This window comes from Lissotriton helveticus, chromosome 5_1, assembly GCF_964261635.1.
Source record: "Lissotriton helveticus chromosome 5_1, aLisHel1.1, whole genome shotgun sequence".
Taxonomy (NCBI): domain Eukaryota; kingdom Metazoa; phylum Chordata; class Amphibia; order Caudata; family Salamandridae; genus Lissotriton; species Lissotriton helveticus.
In genome coordinates, this window is record NC_136065.1 from 1,893,260,502 (window position 1) to 1,893,282,071 (window position 21,570).

The following is a 21,570-nucleotide window of genomic DNA, read 5'->3' on the forward strand; positions in this document are numbered from 1 at the left end:
TAGGGCTGTCATATGTGGTCAGATTCTGGAAAGCAAGTTTAGAATGCCTCAACATTTTGGACTGGAGTTTGATTTATGTTATTCATAGTATCTCTGTGTCAAATCCTGCACAATAGTGCGGAACATTTGGTGAGTAAGCATTGAACGCCTGGGACAGGTTGACTATAGCTTAACAAGTAAGATTATACCATCATGTTGCGGTTTTTAACATACAATGGCAGTGTGTGTTTTAGCGATGTATGTGGTGAATTGCAGCCTTGGAGGGTTATGGATTTAGATATTGTATTGGTTATTTGCTGTAGAATATCTATTGTAAGATGGCGGCGTTTATTTGAAACGGTAATGATTCGTTCTGAGATGGAGCAGACCGCAAAAGTTAGTTTGGCTGCTGACCGTATGTTTTTGAGAGCATAGGGATTTGGTTTTACAATGAGGAAAATTTGGGTGGTTACATTTATTTTTTTATTAATTATACTTTGTGACTGATAAGGACTGATAATCTGGAAGTTAAGGTAGTTCATACTGTGTACATGTGTTACTTTCTGCCCACTGCAAGTTGGCGCTGACTGAGATGAGTCTCCAATGAGTGCTTAAGTTTTAGCTGCTCTTTCTATGGAGGAGGTGATTTGTGATATGGTAAACCGCCTTGGAGGCGTGATTCTGAGGAATTGACCTATGGGAGTTGTTGTGCCTCCATTTAAAATAGGTTGAATGCATAATAGCCTCTGTTTGTTACCATCTGCTCCGTTAACTAGTGAGGTTTATTGTGTTATGGGGGTGGAAGCACCTTAATTGTGAATTATAAGCAATTAGACACTGGTGCAGTGAATTTTAGACATCACTTCCTTTGTTGCTGGTATTTTAGCATAAAGAGAAGGACGTGCCAGAGATGAAGGATCAGAGATTACTTTACTGTGTGTTTTATTTACTATTTTATGTTTAAGACAAATAAAGTAGAATTGTATAAAAGAAGAAATGATAGACTAGGTCAAACAGTAAATGTATGTATTAAGTTACAATAGAATAATATTAAAATTAATTATTTGCCTGGGCTAGTACAAGGATTAGTCACATATAATAAATATTTTTAAAAGAAATATATAGAAGTAAGGGTTAGTGTCAGTATTAGTAGTAGGTTTATGCTAAAATATAATCTAACAGATTTTAAATTTTAACCACTTAACCATGGCGGCAATTCCGCCGCTGTGGGCAGTTTGATTGAGTGGGCGTGGCCGCGTCGGCCAACAGACGTGCGCGGCACTACTGAGGTAGTGCTTGCGACGGCCGTTGGCCAACGGGCGCAGCGAAAGGGTTAAAAAGGTAAAACCTTAGAAGACATGGCTACGATGCCCGGCGTGATGGCTACATGAGTGCAGAGCTCCCGGCCCTTTGGTGATTCAGGTGAACATATATGCTGATCAGTCGCAACAAAATACTCCCATAGGAATTGCACTGTTTTCAGGGTAGCGGAAGATATCTCTTTTGAACAAGAGCTAAGTCTTTCTGTTGTTTTCTCTTTTACGGTGGTCCTCTTCTAATGCGTGCCGAGCCACGGCAGCCATTTCCTCACATGGAGACCATGAATCCTTCTCCAACTTGAAGGGAGTACTCCTATAAATCAGCAAATGATGGCAAGGCTCACTGTATAATGCATTTTGAATTATGTAATATGGCATTTCTAACCTTTTTCTCTGTGTATACCTCATTTAAGAAGATTTTAAGTAGCTGTTCACCTATATTACTGCCTTATTATTTATGCCATTCTTTAGAATTCAAAGGGCCTATTTATGAAAAAGTCATGTAGTGCAGCCCAACAAGTCACCTTGCTGCACTGGGTGACAGGGAAAGGGCAGGGATGTGTTGTATTGGAGGCGATACAGTGCATTCCTGCCTTTTTCTCTGTTCTGACACTCTTACGGCAGCCTAGCACCAATACAGGCAGCCTTGCACCATAGAGCAAGGGTGCCTGCGTTGCATATAGAATTGTTTTTGTTCAGGAAGGGTCACCTTCCTGCACAAAAACCAATCCTCTGAGGCATTTTTGCTCTTTCTACGTCTAGTGCAAAATGCAGCACACATAGAATGAGGAAGTAACAAGGAGAAATAAAGATATTTCTCAATTGTTATGACTCTACTGGGAAGGCATATCTTTTTGGCGCATTCCCAGGTGTACCAGTGCTGGTAAATCTAGGAATGCATCTGAAACCATGGGAGTTGCATGGGAACACACACACAAAGCCCATGGAACACCTCCCTTGCATGGAGTAAGGCAACACAGCAATTTGCGCTGTGTTGCTTTACTAAGGGCCCCACAAAGTGGCCTTGCAAAAATTCATAAATTTCACGTCAAGTTTGCGTCACTCTTGCACCATGTTGCGTGGTTCAAGAGCCAACCAAACCTGCTCGTAAGTAGGCACCCAATTATCGTCTCTTTCTGTCCTGGAGATTTACGTTTCTGTGTTATTTTGCTGCATTTTTATGTATTCTTTTTGTATGGGGAAGACAAGGTATCTTAAACACTTTAGTCTAAAATATCTTCAAATTAATACTGTCTTTGGGGCTTTTGGGTACACTTGATTTATAACCTTTGGCCAAAAGGCATTCCATATACAATTGTTTTTGTAATTGTTTGGTTTTGGGGGAGGGTGATTGCAATTTTGAGCCCATGCATTCATGTTCCAACCGTTTTGATCTTGTGCTGGAATGAATCCACTTCATTATTGTTTAAACTGCGTTTCTTTTTTCTTTTGTTTTCATTCATTGGAACCACCATCGTTGCATTGCGCCTGGGTTTCAGTGTTTATTTTTGGGGTTTTGGGGTTTGTTCAGGTGGTTTGTAGCAACGTTTTGATTTCCTGAACACGTCCTTTAAGCACTGCTGCCTGCTTATATTCTTTCACCCCCTGAGTGCAAAAGCCTGCCTTATGAGCTCCTATATTCAAAGTACGCTTGTACAAATTTGTTTTGGATGGTTTTAGGTTTCCCTTTTTTTTGCAGGGTGGATCATTGTGCCCTTGTTTGTCCTTTTTGTGCCATCCATGCCACCTCATTTGAAACAACTTAAAGTTGTTTCATTGTGGTTCCGTTGCCTTTGTCATGTTATTTTTATGTACATGTACTTTATAGCACCGGACTTCATTGGAGTGACCACAGCTGCGTCCACTTCAGCTTCAGAAGAACCACGACCCACCACCACCCGCAACAGGTTCCTCGCCGGAGCTGGAGCAAGATCACCGCCGAGCAGCTCACTGCCTCCCTCAGCCAGAACCCTCCCACCAGCACAACGGACCCCAACGAAGCAGCCAGCAACCTCACACAGTGGCTGACCGCCTGCGCCAACGACCTCACACCACTAAAGAACCCTCCCAGCAGACCCGGCAGCAAGAAAACCCCCTGGTTCGCCGACGAACTCAAAGACTCCAAAAAGAACTGCCGCACCCTCGAGAAAGCCTGGCGCCACGACCAGACCACAGACAACAGGTCTGCCCTCAAGCACGCCACCCGCAAGCACCACCAGCTGATCCGCGCCACCAAGAAGACAGCACTCAAAGAACGCCTGGACAACAACGCCCACGACAGCAAGGAACTCTTCAGCATCGTCAAAGAGTTCTCCAACCCCAGCGCCGGAAACAACAACATCACTCCCTCGCAAGACCTCTGCAACTCACTCGCCTCGTTCTTCCACCGCAAGATCGCCGACATACACAACAGCTTCAGCGCACAGACCACGCACCCAACCACGAAACCAACGCCCGCCACCACCACCCTCTGCAACTGGACCCCGGTCAGCACCGAAGACACCACCCGCACGATGAACACCATTCACTCCGGATCCCCAACCGACCCCTGCCCCCACCACATCTTCAACAAGGCCGACGCCATCATTGCACCCCATCTCCGGGACATCATCAACACCTCCTTCCACACCACCACCTTCCCGGAGAGCTGGAAGCACGCCGAGTTCAGCGCCCTCCTGAAGAAACCAACAGCGGACCCCACTGACCTCAAGAACTTCCGCCCCATCTCGCTCCTCCCTTTTCCTGCCAAAGTCATCGAGAAGACTGTCAACAGACAGCTCGCCACCTTCCTCGAGACGAACGGATCCCTCGACCGCTCGCAGTCCGGTTTCCGAGCCAACCACAGCACCGAGACCGCCCTGATCGCAGCCACCGATGACATCAGATCCCTGCTCGACAACGGGGAAACAGCTGCCCTCATCCTCCTGGACCTCTCTGCTGCGTTCGACGCTGTCTGCCACCGCACCCTTGTGCAGCGCCTCAGCAACACCGGAATCCAAGAGAAGGCACTGGAGTGGATCATCTCGTTCCTCGCCGGAAGAACCCAGAGAGTCCGCCTCCCCCGTTCAGATCCGAGGCCACCGAAGTCATCTGCGGCGTACCACAAGGATCATCACTCAGCCCAACCCTCTTCAATGTCTACATGAGCTCCCTCGCACCCATCGCACGCCAACACAACCTCAACATCATCTCCTAAGCCGACGATACCCAGCTGATCCTCTCCCTCACCAACGACCCCGCCACCGCCAGAGCCAGCCTACACTAGGGGATGAAAGACGTCGCCGAGTAGATGAAGAACAGCCGCCTGAAACTGAACTCAGACAAGATGGAAGTCCTCATCCTGGGATCATCCCCCTCCGCCTGGGACGATTCCTGGTGGCCCCCTGCCCTGGGTACCACTCCCAAACCAACGGACCACGCACGCAACCTGGGCTTCATCCTGGACTCCTCCCTCTCGATGACCAGACAAGTCAACGCCGTCTCCTCATCGTGCTTCAACACCCTGCGCATGCTCCGCAAGATCTTCCGATGGATCCCCACCGAAACCAGGAAGACCGTCACCCAGGCACTCGTCACCAGCCGACTGGACTACGGGAACACCCTCTACGCCGGAACCACAGCCAAACTTCAAAAAAGACTCCAACGCATCCAGAACACCTCCGCACGACTCATCCTGGACATCCCCCGACACAGCCACATCTCCGGCCACCTGAGAGACCTCCACTGGCTCCCCGTCAACAAGAGAACCACGTTCAGGCTCCTCACCCACGCACACAAGGCTCTCCACGACCTGGGCCCCAAATACCTCAACGACCGCCTGACCTTCTACTCGCCCACCCGCCAGCTGCGATCAACCAGCCACGGCCTCGCCGCCGTACCACGCATCCGCAGAGCCACCGCCGGAGAAAGATCCTTCTCCTACCTGGCAGCCAAGACTTGGAACTCCCTCCCCATCCACCTTCGGCTGACCCAAGACCACCTCTCCTTCAGGAAGCAGCTCAAGACCTGGCTGTTAGATCAGTGACGTACCCCTCTCCCCCAGCGCCTTGAGACCCTTTCGGGTGAGTAGCGCGCTATACAAATGCCTTGATTGATTGATTGATAGCAGGCTCTGTTCCTTTTTTAAATAATTTTTGTGTCATGTTTTTTATGTTGACCTAACCCACCTTCCCTCCCTTTCTCCCCCTTTTCCCCCTTCACCATCCTCCACAGACAACTCAAACTTGCCTAGAGACCAAACAAGGGTGCCATTGCCCTGCAAAGGTATGAAACTTTGCTTCAAAAGGTTTCATGTTTTTCTTTCTTTGCAACTGACCATGCTGATAAAGTGTGGGTGCTGAACTACATTTGAGGACTGTCATTTTACATTGTGGTTTTGTTTCAAAAAGTTTTCCTTTTTTCCCCTTGATTTGCACATGCTTCAGAGTTTAGTGCTAGTGCTGCTTTCCTAAATTCTCGAAACCTTCAGTGTAACAATTGCAATGCCTTTTCCCCATTTGGAACGAATCAAAAAACAGCAAATATATTTTCAGGCCTGTCCAGTGATTGCACCACACCCCCATAAAGATGACTCAGACTTGCCTAAAGGAACCAACAAGTGTGCCATTTCACTACACAGGACTTCTGCCTTCCTGTATGTATTTAGACTCCAAGGGCCTCATTTATGAGAAGTGACGCATCGTTGCGTGAAAGCAGCAATGAAGCAGCGATGTGTCACTTCTCAGTGCTCCCTCCTTGTGACATGTTTGATGCGTCATATTTACTGTATGACGCATCATGTCGCAAAGAGTTACAGATACGTCAGTATTCCTGAAGTATCTGTATGGTGCAAAAGTGACGCATTGCTGGAGTGTGTCACAAAAGTGATGCAGCTCCAGCAATGTGCCCTTTCCCATGGGGCAAGCCCCATGTGAAAGGACTTGCGTCAGTCTTATGCCTGCTCTGAGGCAGGCATAAGATATTGATGCATTTGCACCCTAGAAGTGGCGCTGTGACATCTGGTAGATTTTACTGCGTCACTTCTACGAGGTTTACTTATGTGGGAACGCCCACCCTGCATACATTATACCTGACACAGGTATAATGTAGCGCAGGGGTTTACAAAGTGATGCATCTGCTTAGATGCGTCACTTTGTAAATAGGGTGCAACAGGAGGCATGTTTTACGCCGCCGAAGCGCAAAACTGTCGCAAGACCTCATAAGGCCCCATTTATGCAACTTTTCTTCAAAAGGTTTCTTTTCATGTTTCCCTTACTTTGTGCAACTGACCATGCAGTTTTAACATTGTTTGCCCAACTCCATTTGTGGAGTGCCATTTTCCATTGTGGTTTATTTCAACATGTTTCCCATTTTTTGCCACCTGGAAGTGCTTCAGAGGTAAGTGCATTTTTTTTTATCACTGATTCCCTACATTATCTTAATTTTCCATTCAACAATTGTGATGCCTTTTGTTCCCTTTGGAACACATTCAGCAACACTAAATATATTTGCAGGGGAGTTACGTGACTGTGCAACCAACAACCCCCAAAGTCTCTTTTGGATTCCAAGGGAGCAACAAGCCGCCACACTATAAGCAAGATGGAGAAGTTTATGCAGCTTGTGAAGGCTGTGAAGCACTGATCACATCTACCTATCCAGATAACAGCAGATTGGCCCTGAGAGCACTGTGACATGATGCATGCTAATGGTGGAGTGCTGTTTTGCAGGGTGTGCAATGTGGTGGTGGACCACATCCGGAAACACACAGTGGATGTGTATGTGCAGTTCCAAACCACTTGAAGCGCTGTGCAGATGCTCCAGAACATCACTCTTCACCGAAACATACAGGTCAGATGATTGAGAACTCACTTTTCACAAAGAGTGCAGCTGACCGTGTCTCAAGCCAGGAAATAATAAGTGAGTGTGTCAACTTCTGCACAGAGCTGAACATTCTTCTGAGCAAAACTGACCACCCTGTGTTGGGCAAGTTTCTCCACGAGCGAGTACGGAATGGTGGAGCGATACCTGGAGGTCATCAGCTTCAAGCATGTTATCTTCCAGAGAGATATGTAGGAGCCAAGAACAATCTGAAAGAACAAGTGCAAGATCAGAAGATCCGAGTTATATTTGATGAAATACCTGATGTCGAAGGGCGATGTGTGTTGAATGTTTGATTTGCAGAGGTCTCTTCAACGGGGTGGCCGTTACATCCATACCCACCTAGCAGACACAATGATCCTCTCACAGTGCAACCATTGGACTGAAGCACAAGCAGTTGGGGGGGGGTGCTCGCAGAGAACAACATAGTCTTTCAGAACGGTATTTCCTTTAATACAGACAATGCAGCATACACGCTCAAGGCAGACAACACTGTGTTGAGAAATCTTTATACAAACTCCATACATATCACCTGCTTGGCACTCATCATGAACCTTGTTGGAGAGTCGTTTATGAAGCCTTTTAGGAGCTAAATGATTTCTTTCTGTACTTCTCACAAATCTTTTACATTGCCAGTAGCAGAAAATGAAGAATCCTGCACCACCTTGCTGTAATGAAACTACGAATGGCACCTGGCCCTTGCAGTACCCAGAATTCTTGGTTTCTGCTGTCCAGTCACACTGCAAGCACTTTTATGCCGGGTTTGTTGAGTTTGAGATGCAACTCAGCAAGTCTCCCCCAGATTCCCTTGAAAATCTGCAAAGGATTCTGAACAGTGACCTACAAACTGTATTAAAGTTCAATTGGACATTGTGGCAGAAAAATGTCAAAGCATTTTAAATCTGATGGACTTAGTCCAGAGACACACACCAGTGAGTATGAAGGTGTATGATTAGCTAGAGGACCTCCACATGAACCTCACAAACAATTAAGTGCTCACTCTGAAGTCACTGCAACCATTTCTAGAGAAAGCTGCAGGGGCTAAATTAACTCTGACACAGAAAAAAAGATGGCCTAGCTTAGTGAACCATTTGAAAATTCTTTTGAAAAGGTGGGCATGTACATAAGGACAAGGGTACATATTCAGCCATCCCTGGTTTGAGTGAAGTTCCCGATCAGGAGCTTCACTTCTACTTTCAATATGTAGGCCCAGAAGCAGCACAGGCATCAGTTTCAGGGGTGATCGACACTGACCTCTTTTGGTGTAGGGTGGCTAAGTGCATTCCAGTCCTTTCACAGCTTGCAGCTGCGTACAAGGACTGTGTGACCAGTTGCTGAAAGGAGCAACAGCATTTACAAAACTATATTGTCAGCCAGACGCCAGTCCCTCTCAGAACAATACATGCGGGCATTATTGTTTTTGAATTATAATCAGCAGCACAATATTCGGACAGATTTGGACTGCTCAGAAGAATTGCTTATACATGACCACGATTAAAACCTAAAGAGACAGGCATACAGGTTGCCCGGGCATTATTTATTAACAGGTATATGTCATATATGTAGCCCTTTACTCAAAATAAATTGTCTAAATAGCAAATAAACTAAATATACATAGGCCCTCCCATTGGAAAGTATTACAATCGAATTACTCCCCAAAAAAGTATGCAAATCCATAAGTACCAACGGCACAGTGCTCAAGCTGAAAGTGATGTTAACATAAATATTCATGATACTCACAGTAGATAAACCTGGCAGCAGTGATTTAGCGTAAACTTTCATGTTGTAAAATATCTCATAAAAATAAGATCTCTGGGGTTGGTGTTGAATAAATTGCAAAAGGAAGTGCCACAAAGATGTTGCAATATTCCCATATTTATACTGAAAAATATGCAAATTCATGCCGTAATATCATGGGGGGTATGTCTAAATCTTAAACCAAAAAAGTCAAACTATTGATGTAAAAACATGAAAATATGCCTTCTGCAATCTTATACTATCAACAAAGTCACCTACTTCTATAGCCGCTACTAAAAGATTGAAAGACCTATGACCGGCTCTTCGCTCTATGCATGCCAGATATGGCTAATCCATCCGTATTATTTTAAAGTAATTATAAAGATAAGACAACCACATAAGAAAATCCTGTCAAACTTAAAAAAGGTAAAGCATTAGCACACGAATTAGGGTTAGTGTAAAGAGATATAATAAAACCCACATTAATTTAATGAAATACATTTCATAGTTAACAAAAGGGTTAGGTTTGGGGCTAGGATGTAAATAATGTATAATATTAGGGAGAGAATAAGGGAGAAGGGGAAATATAATTAAATTAAAAGCCACCAAGAGAGATTCAGCACTTTGATCTCCTCTAACCACCTACATCACTGTTAAAAAGTGCTCTTTAGAAATATACAGCTAGATTCATCATTATCCAGTTTTGCGAGTCCTTAATAGCGATTCATAAGGAATCGCTATTAAGGACTTGCAAAATGGGATTCATGTAGGAATTGCAAAAAATATTGCGATTCCTACATCTTCCTTATTTGCGATTGCTAATCGCAAATAAGGATGCGTTTTCAAGGGTGCCAGGGGTGTCCAAAGGACACCCTGTAGCACCCCTGAAAAGCAAATGTAGCCAGATGTTGCGCACACACATGTCCAAAGTGTATTGCTCGATTGGTTTATTGTTTAGGGTTTCCACGTATAATGGGAGATATGCATAAATGTCACCAGACTAAGGAGTCTGATTCCCCAGTGAGTTGTTCTCCATCTAGTCGTGCTCACGCCACTTTTTGTATCATTCCCAGCCCTGAAGAGTCAGAGGTTAATTGACAACCTGACGAAACACGTGTCGGCTGGTTGTTCTATGCTGAGTGACTTACAACACAGAAAATTAAAAGGAATATGGAACAACTCCTCTGCAATTGTTATTAATGGACCTTTTTCTATGGACTTACACTGACATTTTTCTTTATCCACTATTGTATATGAGTGCCCGGGACTTGGTTGTAGTGCTCTTTAGAAATTGGCTAAAAAAGACACTGTATACCAAACAAGCCTGGAGCTCACTAGGAGTATTAGGTGTTTTCAGTGATCTAAAAACGTTAGAAATTGGTGGCAAATTGAATTTTCAGCAAACTTTCACTACAATTTATCTATCGCCTGTTGATATTACAGAACATGTAAAACATGGTTATGCAACTTTACATGACGTTTTTGTTTTTCAAATGAATACAGCATCTATCATTACTTATATGTTATACTTCTTTCTTTTTTTCCATACAGCCCCTTCTAAGTGGATTGTCAATTATAGTTTAAGACTAAAAATCTCCTTGGGAGAGAGACACTGTAAAAATGATCACACTCTAAGACTGTGTAAAACAGAAGTAGACAGACCTTTAAGGCTAAAATAGCAGACTGTGGTGCATATGTACAAGAGGATATCGCCACCAGAATGTCACTTTTAGCATCACTCAGCGTGAAAGGTCGTGCAATGGGTATTGCTGTGGGAATTCCACCACAACACCCATTGTTTTTTACGCTGCCCCAGATTTACAAGGCAGGGGCAGAGCCAGAAACTAAGGCCAGGGGAAAGCTGGTCTAGAATGGCAATACTAGGAGAAATGATTAATTTCTCCTTGCTTTGTGCTCTTTTAATGTGTGCTGCATTCTGCAGCACACATAGAATGAGCAAACCACCATTATTGATTGTTTATGTGCAGGACGATGTTCCTTCAAACAGGGACAGTGCGCCATATTAGAGAGAATGTGCTCCCTCAGGATAGCCATGAAGTCACGCTGCCCTCTGGGCAGCTCATTCAAGTGAAATCTGCTCCGTGTTTCACAGTGAAGGCAGCATGCTACCTGCACTTTGCAGAGGGAAGAGCGATCCCTTTGCAGGCAGGTGCAGTGAGTGACTGCGTCTGCCTGCAAAGGGTGGCTGGGGGGTCCTTCGACTTTCCCCCCAGAGGCCTGCCTTTAGGAGGTGCACTGACACTGCGCCACCTTTTAGTATCAGGTTAGTATCAGTATATATATATATATCAGTATTATAGAGGAGGAAACACAAGCATATAACATCCCTTCTGTAATGTCATTGTGCCCCATGGGTGATGGCACACACTCCAGTTGCACCTCAAGGGCACAATGTATAATACAACCCAAGTGTCCCTCAGGACATCTTCCCGCATGGGGCACTAAATTCCATGACACTCACAGCTTACCCTGCCTGGTCAATTGGATGGTAGCTAGGCTGAGTCAAATTGGTGTGCACATTTAGCCACTCGAGACCCCATTTCAAGTAGTGCGTAGTGGTGTTCCATGGGGGGGGAGAGACACTGATCCACACTGCTACACGTATCCTGTTTTTTTCAGATCCAACATTTTCAGGTCCAGAAACACCAGTTCTCTTTTTTTCTTCAATTGCAGGCCCATTCCCAGTAAAACCACACGTTGAGAAGGACAGGAGCTTCAGAACAGAGGCACAGCCTGGCACTCTCCTGCTCACTCCACTACCAAGTTGAGAGCAGACTTGGCAATATCTTGAGACTTGGCAAAAGGGATGATTTCCTAAATATTATTCATTATCTGCTTTGTGAGTTTATGATTGCCATTGTTTTAGTATTATATCACTTGAAATGTCAACATGTTAGGAATAGTTTTAAACTTTGTAACTGTTTTCTTGTGGGAGAAGACTAGTGCCCCCACCATACACATTGTTGTCTTAAATGATATAATGTCAGATGTCATCAGTGATTTTATCAGTGCCGTCACTTGAGTGATGTAATATGTGACTGTAAAAGCAGTGCATGGCGAGGGTGCAGGTTATATTACTTCATGGCGCAAGTTTATAGTTAATTCAGTTAACTATAGTTAGTGGATTTTAGCGTTTTATTGTTTAAATGCTATGTTGTAAGTGACATATACACTTAACTATAATGTCACTTCAACCTTTCGTTTTTTTTTCTGTGAATTTGAAAGGTTTCTTTAAAATATATATTAAGATATGATTACCATACCTAGCTATACCATCACTTTAACCTTTGGTTATGTCATTGAATTCCTAGGGTTTGTAATATAAATCAATGGGTTATTAGGATACCTTACGTGGCACGCGAAGTTATGTGCGAGATGGGGTAGGTATAGTGCCTGGGCTGCGGCAAGGCCCCCTGCCCACCACCTTTTTAAAAAAAAATGTATTTATTGATTTTCAGCTAATAGGGAAACATCAGTCAGGCACATCTGACATTACATTGTGATCGTTACCAAAGCAAACAAGAACAAGCATTTACAATGCAATAGGTCTCGCAATTATATTGTTTTGAGCTATTGGCATTGAAAATGTTAGTGTTTTTTTTTTCCTTTCGTGAAGCATTAATTAAACGGTGTAATGCAAAATGGCAATAGCTCACTTTGTTGTAATTGCGAAATCTATTGCATTGCATTTGTACTACTGTGAGTTTTGCATGGTTAATGGTACGGTTCTGGAGTGGCGTGCTACTCACCAGAAAAGCTATTCAACATCCAACAGGGGTAACAAGTGCTATATGAATGCAAATCTTTCTTCCCCTTTTATCCCTCCGCTATCCTTCTCACTCCAAGTAACTGACTAATATCCACCACTGAAATTACTTCACATTTCACCATATTAATTCACCACTAATCCTTTGTAGGCTTCCTGAATAGCGTGCGTCAACAAGCGCTATATAAATACAAACCTTTGTCCTCCTCTTTCCTTCTGCTACCATTTCAAATCCAAATAACTGATTAACCTATCCACCACTTAAAATGCACTTGCATGTTTCACTATACTAATTCAACACTAATCCTTCGAGGGGTCCGTAGTAGCATGCTACTCGCCGAAAAAGGGCTTTGACGCCTCATCAGGGGTAGTAAGCGCTATATAAATGCAATTACAATACAATACAATATACCTATGGCAAGACTGGGTGGGACAGGTTGTATTGTACTTCTGGTTATTGAGTGAACCTATAGAGCAGTGACACCGCCTTGATGGTGCAATCACTACTACTCATAGAAAGGGGAGGGGGTTGAATCTTAACTTACATGTACTGGAGACCCACCACAACTCCCACTACAGCATGGCAAGCTCGTTCTACAACCTCCAACAGTCCGTTTCTCCGTGTGCTGGATCTACGTTTTACATTGGGTCACACCTCTCACATGCCTATTTTCAAGGGTGCCGTTGCCGTAACCTCAGACGATGTTACTGGACTCTTTTTCATTTGTTGTGAGCCACAATGATGTGTTAGTGTGTATGAAAGTTGTGTTTCATCGAAACAAAACCTGGTGCACTTGAACTGTGTGACATCAACATAAGATTACATTTAAATGTGACACGTCTTGTGAACCGTTTTCACACACAGAGATGGGGTGTGTTAATTTTTAACCACCTTTAGTGCCTAAAACGGTCTCTTACGCTGGAGATTTGGTTGCACACAAGTGGGGATTCTATTGTGCTATTTTTCACTACAAAAGTGGAAGCAGTGCGTTTTAATCTGTCTGGCAGCCTCCTAGATGGAGAACTATTAAATGCCTGAATGTCTTTGTGTACAGCCATAAAGACTCCCGGGTTACCTGAAGCAGAAATGTAGAGCCATAAAGTTTGTACCTTGTACAACCCTGCGTGTCAGGGTCGATAGACTAGCTCGCTGTGATAGTAACAAGACACATGCAGAGCAAAACTCCTATGTGTATAACTAAATATAGTCATGTGCCATTGTCAGATCAGAGACATAAACGTAATGCCCTCTGGTGCAAGGTATGCCACTACAATGGTATGATTTTGTTTGTGATAATTATTTGATACGCTTTCTGTTCATCAGTTGGTAAGATAGCTCAGTGGGTTAACATGCTGACTGCAAAGATCTGTGAGTTCACGGGCAGGTCACCAATATGAATCCTTCAGGGCTGTCGCTGCATTTTGTCTGACTGCTAAGTTTGAAAAGGTGAGGATTTGAGACAGTCACAGCAGCTTTCTTTTACAAGGTTAAGAATGACCAAACGGCAGGATCAAGCGCTGTACAAGATGCCAAATACGGCCATATTAACTCATTAGAAAACACAAACCTTCATGACATTTGACCTTAGAGGCATTTATGAGTTAAGGCCCCAGGCTTAAAGCATTAACAGTGAGCCAAGCTTCATAAGATGAAAACAAGCATTTGCAATGCGGACATCGGGAGGAGGGCGAGAACTGATGTCAACACATGACGACAACTGAAAAGACGGGAGGGAAAGCGAAAGCCAGAACAGCACTTACTTTGATGGCCCGAGCCGCTCCCAAAGCAGGTCAGTCTCCTCCATCACGGGGCTCGGCAGCAGGGCGCGCCGGGATGGTTCACAGCGACCTGAGGCTTGGGGTCCCTTGCCCGGCGATGAAGTTCAGTGCCACGTTGGCTTAGGCTCCCCGGACCGAGTGAGGAGGCAAGGAGCGAGTGCTGCGTCTGAGGGGCTCTGTATACGAAGGCACAGGAGCAGGCTGTGCTGAGGAGGCAGCAGGCACGCTGAGCGCTGGCACGGGTGACACGCCTTAGCAGAGAGGCGAGCCTCGCTCGCAAAAGTGAAGGCGTGGGGGAGCTCGCAAAAGTGCAGAGATCGCAAGAGAAGAGAAGCTGCGGGTGCACATCGGCTGTCTGAAAGACGCCACGAGCGCGCACATGGGCTGTCCGAGCGCCATGTGCACACGCAATGCACCTGTCCTGTCCTGCCACTTAAGCTAACGCCGCCATACGAGTTCACAGCGGATGTCTTTCAGCGTGTGCACCTATCCTGAGGCCCGGCTCCATGGCCGCCTCAGGCTCCATCAGGCTCCGCTTTCTTAGCGCAGTTCACCATCGCGTTTTATGTTTTTTTGTGGCAGTTTTATATACCGCAACCTCGACCCGAAGGTAACGGTGAGCAACAGTTATATTACACAAGGAAATATTTATTTTCTTGTAAGCACGGGGAGATTATGTGATGTGTTACATCCTTGCAGGCGCTGCCCGGGTGAGGAGCGAAGAAGCCCCTCCCGCCCGGCGTCGACGACACTTCCGTTGCCAGGCAACGGCCCCACCGGCACCAATCCCAGCGCGGCTCCTCGTCTGACGTCAGAGGAGCTGCGCTCGGGATTTGCGAGGCTACCGAAGTTCCCGGGCTGCGGCGGTGTTTACGGGGAGGCAACTTTTAATTTCCATACAATGCCGCTGTGGGAGGCGGCGGTGATTACAGACAGCGCACCTTCTAGCACAGTGCCTTCCCATGCGTAAGGGGAGAGGAGCCCGGTGAGTGGGGTTGAGGGTGGGGGTGTACGCGCGTGTGTCTGTTTGAGTGTGTCTGTGCGTGCGTGTGTCTGTTTAAGGGGGGGTGCGTGTGTGTATCCAGCGTGTGTCTGTTTAAGGGGGGGTGCGTGTGTGTATCCAGCGTGTGTCTGTTTAAGGGGGGGTGCGTGTGTGTGTATGCAGTGTGTGTATGTGCGAATGCGTGAGTGTGGCTTTGTTTGAGAATGGGAAAATGAGGCACGGCGACGTGCGCGCTCACGAGGTTGAATCTCCGGCAGGAGACGCTCGTGACAGTCTGCTGTCCACATTCCCTTGAAAGTGATTACATAAGTTGTCGAGCCCTAGACAGCAAAGCTTCGCTTTGCTTTCGTCTAGGCTCGACCTAAAAAAGTGAACGTAACCAAACCCCCCCACCCCAACCCTCCCCGCCTGACCCAAGACTGGTACCAATAAACATCCATAATGGCCCATACATACATTTGGCTGAGCATCAACTTAAGACTAACATCTGTGAATCTAAGGGCCGGGAAACAGACATGTCGCTGAAACAGAACCCACCATGGAACAGCTTTAAGGCTAACGAAGGAGCCTGAGGAGGCAGCTACTCCGTGCCCACCTACAATTGATCACTCTAAAGCTGGACGTGTGAGCAAATATGCTGACAGTGGTGCCCAGAAGTCTTATGGACGGGAGGCCTCAGGTAATTCTTCCTCATAAGTTTGTAACTGAGCCTTATAATACAGTAGGTCTTGGAGCCATTTTTTCTTAGTCTCTATCGCTTTCGCCCTCCAGCATTTTGCAACAGCTCCCTTTGCGAATAGGGTAGAAATAGCAATTAGCCGCCTATTACAAGGTTTGAAACATTGAACATACCCCAGTAAGCAGATTTCGGGGGAGCAACGTACCGGCTCCTGTGTGATATCTGTTAGCATCTGTGTCACTTCGCCCCAGAATGCAAGCACACGTCTGCATTGCCACGCCACATGCACAAAGTCAGCATCTGCTCCTCCACACCGCACACAATTGACATTCTCCCGTAGACCATACCGAAAAAGCTGCATAATATATTTGGTGTAGGAACTTGAAGTGTATAATTCTCAAATTGCAGTTAGCTGTCAGACAGCCAGTGAGCTTACAGCAGGCTATCAACATATCCTGGATGAGAGCATCTCCCAACACTACCGGCCATTTTACAAATGAAGGGTGTTCACACTGCTCACGCTCACGTAGCAATGCATTATACAATTTCGTAACTAGCCTCTGTCGATCTGCACTCGCCAGCATCATCTGCAAAGTGCGTAGAGCGGTGGTCTCTGTTGGGAAGTCAGGATACGTGTTTCTAATGGCCTGTCGAACCCGCACAAACATAAATCCCAACATGAAACCCCTGTCTGTCGCTTTTTGCCCCTCCTGCAGAGTTTTAAAGCGACCATTCTCATAGAGATGCCCGAACAGTTGGACCCCCACCTTAGCTAGTTCAATAAGGGCACGCTCTTCACGCGCAGCTGAGATATCCGGATGAGACACCATTGGTAGTAGCGGAGCATATAAATATGGGAGTTGAGCTCTATCCGCCAGCTGTCGCCAAGCCCAAGCTGTGGACTGCACGGGATTTATCTCAGTCCGGGGTCCTCCTGTTCCGCCCGACAGAGTCGCCGCCTGAACCGCCATTGGAAGCACAGCATCCGCCTCTATGGCCATGTGTGGCTGATAACGCTGCGGATAGTGCCAATAATGGGCAAACTGAGCCTGGGCACATAGATAATATTGTCTAAAGTCCGGCGCTTCAAATCTCCCCCTTTCAAACGGCTGCCCCAGAAGATCCCACTTACATCTTGACTTCTTCTCACCCCAGACAAAGGTCGATATCACAGATTGGAGAGTTTTGAAGAAGGCCACGTTCAATTTGATAGGGATATTAATGAAGAAATATAATAATTCGGGAAGAAAGGTCATCTTAACGACCGCCAGTCTGTCTGCCAAGGACAGGGGCAAATGTGCCCACCTCTCGGCCTTCTCTGTAATACTCTGAGTCGTGATCGCCTGCCCATAGTTCTCCGAAATTACCACTGCAGGATCCCCATGGATCCAGACTCCCAGATATTTCACAGGATCTGAGGTCCAAGTCAGTGGGAATTCTAACGCAATCTCTTTCGTGTGCGCCGTAAGAGGGAAGACCATTGATTTTGACCAATTAATCCCCAAGCCGGAAAAGCGTTCAAACTTGATGTATTCCCTAAGCAGCTCGGGCAGATGTACCTCAGGATCGTGCACGTAGAGTAACATGTCGTCCGCGTAGAGGGACACTACCAGTGGGCGCTGCCGGAACCGCAACACAGCTGTGCCATGTAACTGCCTAAGCTTGCAGACGAGAGGCTCAAGAGCAAGTGAAAAGAGTATGGGGGACAGGGGGCATCCCTGCCAGGTGCCACCCCTGATTGGAAGTTGTGACGACACCCACCTATTCACACGCACCCTAGCTACAGGGTCGTCATAGAGCACACTAATCCAGTTTAGGAAGAACGGGGGGAAGCCCATCCGGAGCAATACCGTAAACATGTAAGGCCATTGTAAAGAATCGAAGGCTTTCGCCGCAATCAAAAGGACAGTGACAGCCTGGAAGTCCGGGTAAAAATAATGTAAAGTATAAAAGATGTCGCGGAGATTATGTGTTGTGGAGCGCGCCGTGACAAAACCAGACTGGTCGGGTAGGACCAGTAGGGGAACCAGCGGCTGCAACCAAGTTGCGATCATTTTAGCCAGGATTTTTGCATCGATATTTATGATTGAAAGAGGCCGGTACAAATCACAAGTATTAGGGGGTTTGTCGGGTTTCAATAGTCTCACTATTTAGGCCTCACAGCTTACCCTGCCTGGTCAATTGGATGGTAGCTAGGCTGAGTCAAATTGGTGTGCACATTTAGCCACTCAAGACCCCATTTCAAGTAGTGCGTAGTGGTGTTCCATGGGGGGGGAGAGACACTGATCCACACTGCTACACGTATCCTGTTTTTTTCAGATCCAACATTTTCAGGTCCAGAAACACCAGTTCTCTTTTTTTCTTCAATTGCAGGCCCATTCCCAGTAAAACCACACGTTGAGAAGGACAGGAGCTTCAGAACAGAGGCACAGCCTGGCACTCTCCTGCTCACTCCACTACCAAGTTGAGAGCAGACTTGGCAATATCTTGAGACTTGGCAAAAGGGATGATTTCCTAAATATTATTCATTATCTGCTTTGTGAGTTTATGATTGCCATTGTTTTAGTATTATATCACTTGAAATGTCAACATGTTAGGAATAGTTTTAAACTTTGTAACTGTTTTCTTGTGGGAGAAGACTAGTGCCCCCACCATACACATTGTTGTCTTAAATGATATAATGTCAGATGTCATCAGTGATTTTATCAGTGCCGTCACTTGAGTGATGTAATATGTGACTGTAAAAGCAGTGCATGGCGAGGGTGCAGGTTATATTACTTCATGGCGCAAGTTTATAGTTAATTCAGTTAACTATAGTTAGTGGATTTTAGCGTTTTATTGTTTAAATGCTATGTTGTAAGTGACATATACACTTAACTATAATGTCACTTCAACCTTTCGTTTTTTTTTCTGTGAATTTGAAAGGTTTCTTTAAAATATATATTAAGATATGATTACCATACCTAGCTATACCATCACTTTAACCTTTGGTTATGTCATTGAATTCCTAGGGTTTGTAATATAAATCAATGGGTTATTAGGATACCTTACGTGGCACGCGAAGTTATGTGCGAGATGGGGTAGGTATAGTGCCTGGGCTGCGGCAAGGCCCCCTGCCCACCACCTTTTTAAAAAAAAATGTATTTATTGATTTTCAGCTAATAGGGAAACATCAGTCAGGCACATCTGACATTACATTGTGATCGTTACCAAAGCAAACAAGAACAAGCATTTACAATGCAATAGGTCTCGCAATTATATTGTTTTGAGCTATTGGCATTGAAAATGTTAGTGTTTTTTTTTTCCTTTCGTGAAGCATTAATTAAACGGTGTAATGCAAAATGGCAATAGCTCACTTTGTTGTAATTGCGAAATCTATTGCATTGCATTTGTACTACTGTGAGTTTTGCATGGTTAATGGTACGGTTCTGGAGTGGCGTGCTACTCACCAGAAAAGCTATTCAACATCCAACAGGGGTAACAAGTGCTATATGAATGCAAATCTTTCTTCCCCTTTTATCCCTCCGCTATCCTTCTCACTCCAAGTAACTGACTAATATCCACCACTGAAATTACTTCACATTTCACCATATTAATTCACCACTAATCCTTTGTAGGCTTCCTGAATAGCGTGCGTCAACAAGCGCTATATAAATACAAACCTTTGTCCTCCTCTTTCCTTCTGCTACCATTTCAAATCCAAATAACTGATTAACCTATCCACCACTTAAAATGCACTTGCATGTTTCACTATACTAATTCAACACTAATCCTTCGAGGGGTCCGTAGTAGCATGCTACTCGCCGAAAAAGGGCTTTGACGCCTCATCAGGGGTAGTAAGCGCTATATAAATGCAATTACAATACAATACAATATACCTATGGCAAGACTGGGTGGGACAGGTTGTATTGTACTTCTGGTTATTGAGTGAACCTATAGAGCAGTGACACCGCCTTGATGGTGCAATCACTACTACTCATAGAAAGGGGAGGGGGTTGAATCTTAACTTACATGTACTGGAGACCCACCACAACTCCCACTACAGCATGGCAAGCTCGTTCTACAACCTCCAACAGTCCGTTTCTCCGTGTGCTGGATCTACGTTTTACATTGGGTCACACCTCTCACATGCCTATTTTCAAGGGTGCCGTTGCCGTAACCTCAGACGATGTTACTGGACTCTTTTTCATTTGTTGTGAGCCACAATGATGTGTTAGTGTGTATGAAAGTTGTGTTTCATCGAAACAAAACCTGGTGCACTTGAACTGTGTGACATCAACATAAGATTACATTTAAATGTGACACGTCTTGTGAACCGTTTTCACACACAGAGATGGGGTGTGTTAATTTTTAACCACCTTTAGTGCCTAAAACGGTCTCTTACGCTGGAGATTTGGTTGCACACAAGTGGGGATTCTATTGTGCTATTTTTCACTACAAAAGTGGAAGCAGTGCGTTTTAATCTGTCTGGCAGCCTCCTAGATGGAGAACTATTAAATGCCTGAATGTCTTTGTGTACAGCCATAAAGACTCCCGGGTTACCTGAAGCAGAAATGTAGAGCCATAAAGTTTGTACCTTGTACAACCCTGCGTGTCAGGGTCGATAGACTAGCTCGCTGTGATAGTAACAAGACACATGCAGAGCAAAACTCCTATGTGTATAACTAAATATAGTCATGTGCCATTGTCAGATCAGAGACATAAACGTAATGCCCTCTGGTGCAAGGTATGCCACTACAATGGTATGATTTTGTTTGTAATAATTATTTGATACGCTTTCTGTTCATCAGTTGGTAAGATAGCTCAGTGGGTTAACATGCTGACTGCAAAGATCTGTGAGTTCACGGGCAGGTCACCAATATGAATCCTTCAGGGCTGTCGCTGCATTTTGTCTGACTGCTAAGTTTGAAAAGGTGAGGATTTGAGACAGTCACAGCAGCTTTCTTTTACAAGGTTAAGAATGACCAAACGGCAGGATCAAGCGCTGTACAAGATGCCAAATACGGCCATATTAACTCATTAGAAAACACAAACCTTCATGACATTTGACCTTAGAGGCATTTATGAGTTAAGGCCCCAGGCTTAAAGCATTAACAGTGAGCCAAGCTTCATAAGATGAAAACAAGCATTTGCAATGCGGACATCGGGAGGAGGGCGAGAACTGATGTCAACACATGACGACAACTGAAAAGACGGGAGGGAAAGCGAAAGCCAGAACAGCACTTACTTTGATGGCCCGAGCCGCTCCCAAAGCAGGTCAGTCTCCTCCATCACGGGGCTCGGCAGCAGGGCGCGCCGGGATGGTTCACAGCGACCTGAGGCTTGGGGTCCCTTGCCCGGCGATGAAGTTCAGTGCCACGTTGGCTTAGGCTCCCCGGACCGAGTGAGGAGGCAAGGAGCGAGTGCTGCGTCTGAGGGGCTCTGTATACGA